Below are 12003 nucleotides of genomic sequence, written 5' to 3'. Positions count from 1 at the left end.
GGTGGGCGGGGCTGAGGAGGTAAAAGGTTTTGCAGGTAGGGCTGGAACAAAGCGGCTGGACTCCGGCGGCACGCGTGCGCGTTCTTTACCAAACTAAGGTGGTCTTTCCTGGGAGGGAGCTGTTCCCTCCAAACCCCAGGTGCATTCTCTTGACAGGCAGCGTGGTCCATTTTGAAGCTTAATCCCTCACTCTGCCCTGGGCCAGTCGTCTCTGAGCCACCTCGCCCTCAACCCCGGATGGGGCGTAGTGGTGTCAGGTCGGGCTGTAGTTTCAGTGCCCAGCTCCCACTTAGAGGGCTTCCTCCCAGACAGCCTTAGAAACCCTCTTCTACATTCGGTCTCAGAAAGGTCACAGCAGGGCAGCCAGGGAAGGTCTCGTTGCGGGGTGGGGGGATTGTAGATAGATGTAAAGGAGAATGGACCCTTTGGGGAGTACTGTTCTGAGATTGCAGGACACTTCTGCTAGATAGAGCTAGAGTCCAAGTGGCAAGACCCAGTTAATCTACCCATGCAGAATACTCCCAGGTAGAGAACAATCTCTCAGGCTGTGCTCCTAGGGGCCAGTCGGGGTGCTGGTCGGAGGAGATGGGTACAGACAGCCTCAGTCTGTACCCATTCAGGAGAGAATGAATGTGTACTGTGAATCATAGACCTGAGGGCTGGGACCCTGGGTGTTTGTCCCTCTGTGCTTGTCCCCAGGGTTAAATGCTCGGCTCTGTTCCCCTCAGACCCTCAACAGCCTAAAGAGGCCCTTTGCTTTTAATTTTTTGTTTATTTGTTTTTCAAGACAGGATTTCTCTGTAGCACTGGTTGTCCTGGAATTAGCTCTGTAGACCAGGCTGGCCCCAAATTCTTCAGCAATCCACCTGCCTCTGCCTCCTGAGTGCTGGGATTAAAGGCCACCACCACCTGGCTTAATTAAGAAAAAATGTTTAAGTGTTCATGTATCACTAGGGGGTGGGGTGCCTGATGCCCACAGAGGCCAGAAGTGGGCACAGGATCCCTTGGGACTAGAATTACAGATGGTTACAAGCCACTGTGTAGATGTTGGGAATCAAACCCAGAGACCTTTTTCTTTAGGAGAAAGATCAGGTGAGTCCATGATTTACTAATATGATGTCAAGGAGACATCGCCATAGGGGCGAGCTAGAGTCACATCAACAAGAGTCTCTTGCTGCTCTCAGCTAAAACGAAGTCCCACTATATGCAGGCATGCTTGCTCCTGAGGGCTTGCCAATGGGAGATGGGGAGTTAGCTGGGTTCTGCCCAGTAATTGCTCAACTGAAAGAGGCACTTTTTGGGAATACCCCTAGTTCCACCACTTGCCGTAGAGGAGGCTAGGAGGTCTACCATCCCTCATGCTGGTTTGTGATGTCTCACCTGCTGGTCTCTTCCCACTCTGGAGTCCCTCAAAGAGGCATACACCTTCAGGATTATGGGAATTGGAAATGCTCCTGGGTGGGGGTGGGGTGGAAAAAGAAGCAGTTTGGGTGAGGGAGAGCTTGTGGGGCGGGTTGACTGTGGGGACAAAGGGGTGACAGGAGAAGAAGCCTGTGAGATGTTGGCAGGGTCAGGGCCTCCATCACCCAGGCTGAAGGGAAGCTCCAAAGCCTTGGCTCTGAGTGGGCTCTGGGGACGTGAGTCTCTCTCATAGCTCCTGGGAGGTCTTGAAAGAGATGCTCTCTCTTTTTCCGGGAACCTGGTGCCCCCTCCCTTCAGACATTCCTTTTTTTTTTTTTTTCAGTCTCTCTTGCATCTCACAGACGTGTCTCGTGCCTCTCTTACCAGGGTGTCCCTGAGGGAAAGGAAGAACACATGAAGGCTTCCCTCACAGGTCTGCTCCCCTGAGGTCAGCAGGCTCCAGAAGGAGTCTGCAGGTGGGTTTATCCTAGCTCTCTGCAGGCAGAGTGAGCCTCCTCCACACTTCTAGGCCTTTGCACCATTGTTGTGTGACAAAACTTCCTGAGGAGATGGTAATACTTACATCTACTCACCCTAGATAGGGAGCCCATGACAGACCAAAGTACAGACACCACCAAAGTCCAACTTGGTGAACCATGAGTTTTACTGGGGTTACTTACAGGAGCACAAATGACTCAAAGACAGCTGTGTCACCAAAGCCCACCCTGGCACAGGTGACTGCTTCCAAAAGCTGGGAACTTAGAGCACCCTGCACAGCCTGCAGGCAGATCAGCGGGTTGGAGAGTGTCCTTTCCAAGCCACTGTGATCAAAACCCCTTCCAGGCAGCTGCTCTGGTCTCAAAGCCTTCTTTGCAGCTTGTCTCTGCTCTTCTGTGAGGATGTCTCAGCCTTTCTTACCCTGACAGGGAGGGGCCTAGTGAATCTGGTTGGTGTCAGGGCCTTCCTGCCACTATTTTGAGTTGTTTGCCTTCCTGCTTAAGGAGCTTGCCTGCGGATGGAATATTGAAATCGCAGAGAAAACTGTGCACAAGCAGCATCTCCTGCAGAGCCCTGGATAGTTTTTGCCTCTAGCCATTGCCTACTTTCTGATCTCAGTTTAGATGTCACTTCCCAGGAGTCTCCTCTGATCCTCCAGTCCTGTTAGCTGCTGTGAGTTTCCAGGACCCTTGTCCCCATCCTGTCTGCACTCCATCACGGCTACCGGGCAGTGTGCCTATAGACTTCCTCAGTTTGGATGCCCAGTGGCGTGTATGGTTATCCACTTCCTATGTCCCTGGCTCATCCCTAATTACCTGGAACCCACAAGGCACGTTTGAAACTGCTCTCCCTGTCTGTGCACATCCAACCCAGAATGACGAAGGAGGACAAGCCTAGCCATGATGGGGGGGGGGGCATTTCCTGCCCTTTGCTGTTTTCTGGGAAGAGCTGCAGAGCTCCAAGAACAGGCCCACTGTGTGGCTTGGTGACCCCACTGCTGTGTCATTAAACATGCATTTCTTCAAGATGGACAAACATGTCCTGTAGGTAAGGGTCACTTTCCTATCCTTCTGAGCCCAAAGAAGCTAGCATACATTTAGGGTGAGTGCCTATTTACTTTATATATTCTTTTTTCTTTCTGTGATCCCTCCATCTTTTTTTGTTTTTATTCTTTCATTTGCTTGTTTTTGTTTGTTTGTTTGTTTTGAGACAATACCTCTCTTTTGTAGCCTGGCTTATAGCCCAGGCTGGCTTCAAATTACAACCCTCATTTCTACCTCCTGAATGCTGGGACTACAGGTGTATCCTACGATTCCAGCTCAGGGGGCTGGAGAGATAGCTCAGTGGTTAAGAGCATTGCCTGCTTTTCCAAAGGTCCTGAGTTCAATTCCCAGCAACCACATGGTGGCTCACAACCATCTGTAAAGAGGTCTGGTGCCCTCTTCTGGCCTTCAGGAATACACACAGACAGAACATTGTATACATAATAAATAAATGAGTATTTAAAAAAAAAAACAATTCCAGCTCAGACAGTGGCTTCTTAGCAGATCTACCTATCATCCCCTGTTAGGAATGAACAAGGGCTGAGGCTGTGAGGAACACTGCAGTCAATGGCTCCTGCTGCTGTTGGTTCAACCACCCTGTGCCCAGTGGCACTCCCCCGTGCCACCATTGGAAACTCAGACTCACTCTGCTTACCCTGGCTCTTTGAACAGCTTGCTCAGCCCTTGGTGGGTCACTTACCTGGGCAGATGTCCGGACAGGTAGGTCAGCAGTGATCTGTGAAAGAGCTCATGAAAGACTAGTCTTGAACTCTTGCTATATATGCTCATGTGTTCGCATCTCCTCAAGACACCCCTGTCTGGCACTGGTGGCTCCTGTTAGGTGAGACAGTTAGGCTAGTCAGAGGGGCTGCCCCACCATACAATGGGAACCACACCCTTCCCCCAACTCACCAGACTCACTGTCTCCTGTTGGTTGATTCTAGGGTCTCAGTAGTTTGAAGTTCTTGAAGGATGAAAATTCCACCCTTGGCTTGCCCCCTACCCTCCTCCTGGCCCCAAATGACAGTCTTAGGGCACAGAGTATCTGGGAGCCACATCTGTCCAGATGTGTGGGCTGAGCAGGTGAGAATGCAGAGCCTTGGGGAACAAATAACCAAAGCCAAGAAGAGATAGGGCCATGTCCAGGTCAATCAGAGCACAAAACATGACCGGACAGAGCGAGGGCCTGGGAAATGTCTGTGGGAATCTGATCCCCCCAGGCTGCCTAGAGAAGCAAAGGAGAGGGAGAGAAAAGAGCCAGGTCTTAGGCCAGCCTTCCACCTGCTCTTTCTCAAACACTTGTGTTTTGTTTTGTTTTCTGAGACAGGGTTTCTTTGTGTAGCCTCGGCTGTCCTGGAAGTAGCTCTGTTTACAAAGATCCACCTGCCTCTGCCTCTGCTGGGATTAAAGGAGCGCGCCACCACTGCCTGGCTTCTCAAGCACTTTTTGAGAGCCTGCTCTGTGTCAGGAAAGATACAAGACAGGATGGGCATTCATGTAAGATCAGAATAATGTAAGTCCTTCTCACCCAGCAGAATCGAGCAGAACCTCTCTACATGGAGTCCCCATGGCTACTCACTCTGAGTGCGTGCCTTTCTCAGCAATAGGCCCATTTACAGAAACCAGTCTGCGAATGGGAACTAGGAGGCAGGAATCCACATGGGAAAGTCATCCTCCATACTGTATTCCAAGCAGACATTACTAGTCAATTGCAGCACTTCTTGCTCAGCCATATGCTGGCTTCCAAAATCTTTACAGTGAACATTACCAGGCCAAATAATGGTGACAGGAAAAGGACATAAAGCCTATTTGCAGCCAGGCCTGGTGACACAAGTCTGTAGTCCCCAGCTATCCAGGAGGTTCACAAGCTTAAGGCCTGACTAGATTATGGAGTGAACTGATGGCCAGTGTGAGCAACTTAGTGAGACCTTGGCTCAAAAATAAAAAGTAGGGGCTGGTGAAAGGCCTCGTCACATATAGGCACTTGCCACTGAGCCTGCAGATCTGAGTTCGATCTGAGGGAGCCACATGACGAAGGGGGGGCACCAAGCTGCTCCCTGACTCCATTCGCATGCCCTTGTACTGCAAAACCAAACAAAACCCCCTCTTGGTGGTGGACTCTTAATTCTTAATTCACAGCTATGCCAGCTCTGTCATCTTGCCCCTCCCACTCCCTGTTCGGGGACACAGTGTTCCTGTCCCCACTTGTCCTGTTTCATCCTCTTCCCAAGTACTGGGGATTGAATTTAGGGACTCTCTCACGCCATAGACAAGCACGCTGCCGTTGAGCTATACCTCTAGGCTGTTTTGTTTTTGAGAAAGGGTCTCACTTTGTATGTAAGACCGGCCTTGAACTCGCAAGTTCAGGCGCATCCCCTCTGCTGGAATTACACGTCGATGCCACAGTGCCCCTCATCACATCTCAGTTCCCAAGGGACTCCCGGCTCAGGAAGTTTTTCTACCTGGCCGCAGTAGGGTCTGTTTAACCTCCAAATTCTCCCGTATCGGGTCCAGCAGGTCCCACTCTTTACCACTTAAAGGCCTGGTTCCTTTCTTCACTTAAGTGCTACTTGAGCCCGAGCCTTGGAGTAGCCAGGCCTCCCGCTGGCCTGCCCAAGGTCTTGGTATCTCTGAGAAGCCAGGGGCTGCTGCACCGGCTAGCTCTAGGCAGGTGGGACCTGCGCTGCCCTTTCCTCACGGCCACCTCTTGCTTCTACCTCCTCAGCCTTGCTGTTGTCCTGGATTCCTCAGTGAGGCGAGCGGAGCAGGGCTCTGACCGTTCTACAGATGGGAAAGCTGAGGCCCAGGAGGGGAAGTGTCTTGCCCATTGGTTTGGCACGGGTCCCAGCCAGTTACTCATATGCCCACAGGGCCGGGGGTGAGTCATGGTGGCCCAGGTGATGGGAAGGAAACACACAAACATGAGCAAGTGGGAAGGGCAGTCTAGGGAGAGGGTGGAGGACTGCCTGGGGCTCCCAGTATGAGTTCCCACACACCAGCCCCCTTGGGCTTACTGGCCAGGTGCACCTCTGACTGTGCCCAACATGTTCCCTGGGCTTTGCGTCAGCCCTGGGAGCGCTGCCAACTTCTTTGACAGATGAAGAAACTGAGGCCCATGGTCACAGGCCAAGCTATGACCAAGGCCGTGGTCTGGACTAAAATTCAGAGCTCCTCTTTCTTTGGTAGGGGCTCTTAACTAGGTTCCAGGTCCCCCCTACCTCCCCACATCCTCCCCCACGTCCCCAGGTCAGAAGACTGGTACAATGTGGGAAGACCGAGGGCAGGAGGCAACCGGTAGTTGCATACCCCCGTAGATGAGCTGTAGGGTAGTTACATACCCCCGTAGATGAGCTGTAGGGTAGTTACCCCCGTAGATGAGCTGTAGGGTGGTTGGTTTTCTGCTTCTATGGCAAACACCTGGAGTCTCAGCTGTCTACCACTCTTTCTTACTCTTTGGCTAGCCTCTCTCAGACATCTTTGCTGGCTCTTGCTTGGGTGCTGATGGCGCTTATCAAGTCCCTCTGCTAGAACGTGCCTTCCCACTTTGCCTTAGACTACCTTCTTGTTCCTCCCCAGACCCCCCTGTCCCCTTCTGAGCCAGAGTTGATACCTGTAAAGTGGTTGTGTTAGGATTAGAACCCACCCCGGCATGTTTCTAGAAGCTTCTATGTTGTCAGTCATAAGCATGTGCCCTTATGATTTAAAATGTTTTGGTGCCTCCCCAGTCACATGGTATGATTCTGGAAGCCTCTCACCTCCGCTCCCCATCTGACCTACCTGAAGCTGCTCAGTAGGAGAACCTGGAGAACAAAGGCTCCCTGCCCTGAGCCCCTGTTCTCCCCCATGGCAGGGCATCAAATTCCTGTCCGAGCTCCTCCTTTCCCTGCCAGGATCAGTATGGCATAGCCTTCCTCCACAGGCTGAACCAGAACTCTGGCCTCTTTGTGGAACTCAAATCCTTAGTGCCCTGAGCCTGGGCTCCAGGCCCATACCAGCACCCCTTAAACCGGAAGAAGGGGTGAGGGGATTGACTCAGCCAGATGCTTCATCTGCTGACACTAAAGTCATCTCTGGAGAGCCAGGAGAAGCCGCTGCACAGCCTGGGGGAGTCAGACAGACTGCTGAAAATATTCTTGGGCCTCAGAGGCAGGCCGGGCAGAGAGGGAAAGGGGCCCCTGCCCTGAAGTACCCCTTTTCCATCCTTCCCTCCTCTATGAAAGCCCCTGGCTAGAGGCAGCACTTCCATGAGCCCACCCTGGACGCAGCGGGAAGCACAGGTTGGGAAGGCAGGGTATTTAGCTGTCTGCTACTGCTCACCCGGTCATCCTTATCCTCTGGCACTGAGCTCCTGGTCCTTTTATGGCTGCCTCAGCCAGGAAGGGCCTAGGGTACCTATGGGTTAGGCCCCTGCTAACTCCCCTAACTCAACTGTAAAAAGTCGTGATGAAGTTGGGGTCCCCGGTTCTGTCTCCCCAGACATGCTGATGGTTTTTGAACTAGGAAAGCTGGAGTAAAAAGATTCTTGACAATCAAGCCAGTCCCACCTTTGAGGCTGGGAGGGTGGAGCAGGCCAGGAATTCCCAGGGCACCTGGCCTGGGCTGGCGGATGTGCCAGGGGCCTGGGCCGGGCTTGCCTTGGGTGGGCAGGTCTCTCAGTAACTGCTAGGCCTAATTGCCTCATTAGCATCTGCCTGTCGCCTGGGCCTGTCTGTTCCCCTCCCTACCAGCCTACGCAGCCCTGTTTTTCAGGAATCCCTCCTATGAGGCATTGATGGTGACAATGACAGTGACCACGATGATGCCAGGGAAATGGCCTGGGAACCACCTAGCCTGGCCAGACACCGTGCTGGCTTGAGGTCCCTGTCCCAGGTCTCATACTCAGTACATCTCATATAGGCTGGGCTATCCTGGAGCTGGACTGCCTGTCCCCAGTTTGGTGGCATAAGGAAACAGATTGGGGGTGCCCCTATCTGGCCTGACTGTGCCCAGTCCTACTCCTGCCACACCAGCAAGTAAGGTCCCCTCCACCCCAAAGTGTTGTGGAAGGGTGCAGAGATTCAGTGAATTGGACTCTGTTCTCTAATGTGAGGGCAGGATGGGCAAGAGGCTGACTTTGCTGGGAGCCATCCTGTCTTCCTCCTGGCACCCAGCCATAGCTCATGAAGAGACTAAGGGGCAGGCATAAATCCTAGCACTCAGGAGCCAGAGGCAGGCGGATCTCCGATCTCTGAGTTCAAGGATAGCCTTGTCTACACAGTGAGACCCTGTCTCCCCAAAAAAAGTAAAGATAAAAAAGAAGAGAAAGAAGAGAGAGGGAGGGAGGGAGAAAGGAAACAGCAGAACCAAAACCAAAACTGTTGTTCTGATTCTTCTCTCCAGGCAGGATGACGTGGTGTCTGGACCCTAGGGCAGGGGAAAGGGCCCTAGGGAGGTGTTGATAGCTGGAACACTCAGCAGAGATTCTGGAGCAGCAGCCAGTCCAGAGCCACTGTCCCAGTGCAGTAACTCAGGTTGAGAAGCGGATGGACTCCCCAGGGCCCAGGCTCTGCCTGGATGTGGGACTTTCAGGCAGCCCCTAAGAGTGACACGAAGACCTGGAGAGCTGAGAAAACAGCTTGGGGTGGCTCCAGGCAGGGCTCCAGCCCTTGACTCTGCATCTCTCTGTTTGCCTAGCTAACTCCCAGAGGGAAGCCCGGCAGGTTCTTAGCCGGAAATACTGGGGAAGCGCCTCTGTGGCCAAGGGGGCTGGCTGAGCATAGACACTCACGCCTATAGGTAGCAGTAGAAGCCTGATCCAGCTGTGTCAGACAAGGTCAAGTATAGATACCTGCCAGGCCCTGTCCTGTGACTTCAGGATAGGATACGGATGACATGGGGTGGGGTGAAACTGGAAATCCCAAGACAGCTGGTTCCAGCCCCAGGCCGTCATTGCCTCTCCCCCAACTTGTTCTTTCTTTGGAAGTGGGTTGTGGGACGCCATTCAAGCCCTCCACGAGGCAGGAAAGGCGAATGTGTGTGTGTGTGTGCGCGCGCGCGCGCGCGCGACAGGCCTAGCCTTCCCCTGCTCATCCCTCATTGTGTTCTGACAGGAGAGAGAGGGCACAGGCTAGTGGAGGACCCTGGTGGGGAGGCCTCTGGAGCAGAGTACCAGGAGGGTGTGGCACACCTGTGCCAGCACGTAGGTAGGGTGGGCTCTGGCCAGAGGCTGGCCCCAACCGGGTGGGAAGCAGAGACAAAGGAGCTCTTTTGAAGCTTGAGCCAGTGGCTGCCCCATCCCCAGGCTGATATTGCCGTGGGGTGGCAGTGTGGACACTCCCAACACCCTGGGCCTGCCTGTGCAGGTCTCATGGCATGGGAAAGGCCCTGCCTGACGGCCTGGGCCTCAGTACCTCTGCTGTCCCACCCACTTGCCTGCTCTCCCATGAGGAAGGAAGATCAGGCGGGGAGTCACCAGGGCCCGGGCCTGACTCAAGAATCCTTTGGCTTCTTTCACACTGGTCCAGTTACCCATTGGGATCAGAGCTCCTGGCCCAGCAACTTGGGAAGCTGGGGTGCTTTAAGGGAGAGAAAAGGAAGAGCCAAGATGGCCTGGCTCTACTTCCTTTCAGCTGCACAGCTGACTTTTGGTCATGGCCAGTTCTTTGTGGTCTCAGCTTAGAGCTACTCAGGGCCAGACAGACATGAGGTGGGATGAGCTTGAGGAAGCTGCATCTCTGCACGTGGGCCCTCCCCAAGCCGGGGCCAGAGTTGGGTTACTAGCCCTGAGGGTCTCTTAATTAGTTCCACATGGAGTGGATGGCTGAGGAGGAAACGGGAAGGGGCTGGGGAGGGGGAGAGGGGCCTGGGAAGGGATTAGAAACATGTGGCTGTGGAGGAAGCCAAAGCAGGCTCCGTCCCCAGAAGCTCTACAGCATCCCAGATTGGCAGACAGGCTCCCAGGCCCCTGCAGGAGGCCCCAGGCCAGTGGTCGAATGGGGGCGGTGCAGGAGGCCCCTAGGAGGCTGCTCTTTTCTCTCAGCCGGAAAAAGCCCCACTCCTTGCTCTACTTGTTTAGGGTCCTGGACCATAGCGAGTGGGGGTATCGGACCTGGTGAGCAGGTGAGGATGGGGACAGAAGCCTCCTCACTTCCCATGACTAGTGACAGTGTTCTCTCAAATCCTGCCCTTCCACCAACCCTGCTGGTCTGAGGAGCTAACCACCACCCTGAACCCCACCTTGGCTTTCTCAGATCCTGCATGGGGAGGCATGGCACATGGGGTTGTGTGGAGGTTCCTGGCTTGGCCTGGTGGTTGAAAGTCCCGTTGGGAAAAGGCCATGCTGGTATGCAGTAGGTGGTAGAGCCCAGTAAAAGACGTGTGGCAGCTGGGCAAAGCGGCGTGAAGGCATCGTGGGGCACAATGGAACCCTCCCAGGAATGCTGGCTGAGCCTCAGTTAGCATAGATAGTCAACAGAGGCTGAGCTGGCTGGCATGGGGACCCCATGAATACACAGGCCCAACTCTTGGGTTCCTATCTACTCCCTGGGCCGTGGCTCTTACTCCACTGGAGAAAACCCAGCACTTGGAACTGTGCGGGAATTGTCCCAGCAAGTCTTCCAGCAGCCCACAAGCTGTTCCTGGTGTCACCCGCTGCTAGCAGTATGAAGGCCGAGACTTGGAGGCGAAGTGCTGCATTCCTGGCTGCAGGAGCAGTGAGCAGAGGCCCTGGCTGGGGGGGGGGGGGATAGGAATGAGGGACCCACTTGGCCTGTCTTTGGAGGAGGCTGGGCAGGAGTGCCATGAGCTGTCTTGCAATCCCTCTGTTATTTACTGTCTTTTAGCTTGACCCTTTGGCAGCTTGGGCACTGGGCTGAGAACCAATGGGGTAGTCTGGGCAGGTGCGGGAGACCGGGTTGGAAAGGCCTTGACTCCTTTTGCCAGGCTTGCCATTGATTTGCAGGAGGGCTGAACAGGCTCATGCTCCTGGGGAGGCTGGTGGTCCTCACCTGGCATTCCCACCTGAGGCTTCCCCTCCCACCAGAGAGGTCTATGGAACTGTGTCTCCTTCAGATCACAGACATTGGTTCTCAACAGGAGACTAGACACCTCTCAAAGGGCTGGGAGCATCCTTGTGGGATCTCAGGACTGGGTGCATTCCAACTCCTTGGGGAGACGTCACAACCCACATTCCAGGGGCAGCCTCAGAACAGGGGGCCATCTCCCAGCTCCTGCCGGAGTCCACAGCAGCCAGGTTTCTGGGACAGAAAGTACCTTGTTTCCAGTGAGCAGGCATTAGGTGTGGGTGCGTGTGAGCTACTGCCTGGAGAGGCAGGGGTGCTAACTACACTGCTTTTCAGCTCCAGGTTTCAGAGATTAGCCTGCAGCAGCAGGGCTGGGAGAGATGAACTGAGCAGGCCCAGCGCAGGATCCTAGTCCGTCCTCGGCTGGGGTCACTGTCAGTGTGGAGGTGAGCTGGGTTACAGCAGCCGTTTCTTGAAGAGCATGGTCCTTCTAGAGAGATCTGCCAAATCCCAGCAAGGCCCTAGGCCAAGGCCTTGTGGAGGGCAGAGGGTTATGAGAGGCAGGGGAGCAGAGCATTTAGAAGCAGGGACACCATCCTGCTAGGGCTAGCCCTGAGATCAAGGGAAGACACAGGCCTGGGGAAACATGAGTCCCGGAGCTCAGGGACATCTAAGTCACGAAGTGCACATGCCCATCTGGAAGGGTGTTGGTGAGTGTGGCTTGGTGACACTGACCTGTGGGCCCAGACTCTGCCCACAGGGGACCTACCACACAAACTAAAGGACCCTTTTCCAGTAACACAAGCTGTGTCTGAGAGAGAGAGAAGTGGAGGCTGAGAACAGGAAGTGGCAGAGGAAAGCCAGCTTCCTCCCTTCCTCCCAGTGAACAGACTTCTCCAGGCAGTAAGGAGTGGGAGGGGTGGGCTTGGGGGAGGGGTGGGGGTTCATCCACAACTGACTGCAGGCCATGGGCTGGTGGCCTCACTTTAATGAAAACTACCCTTGCTCTGTAAAAAGGTTCTCTGGAGAATGCTTCCACACGCAGGAGGGGCTGGCTCCCC

The sequence above is a fragment of the Alexandromys fortis genome, unplaced genomic scaffold, assembly GCF_014885135.2.
Source record: "Alexandromys fortis isolate MF-2015 unplaced genomic scaffold, M_Fortis_MF-2015_v1.1 scaffold_36, whole genome shotgun sequence".
Classification (NCBI taxonomy): domain Eukaryota; kingdom Metazoa; phylum Chordata; class Mammalia; order Rodentia; family Cricetidae; genus Alexandromys; species Alexandromys fortis.
The sequence above is the reverse complement of the archived record's forward strand: the minus strand, read 5'-3'. Positions refer to the sequence as shown.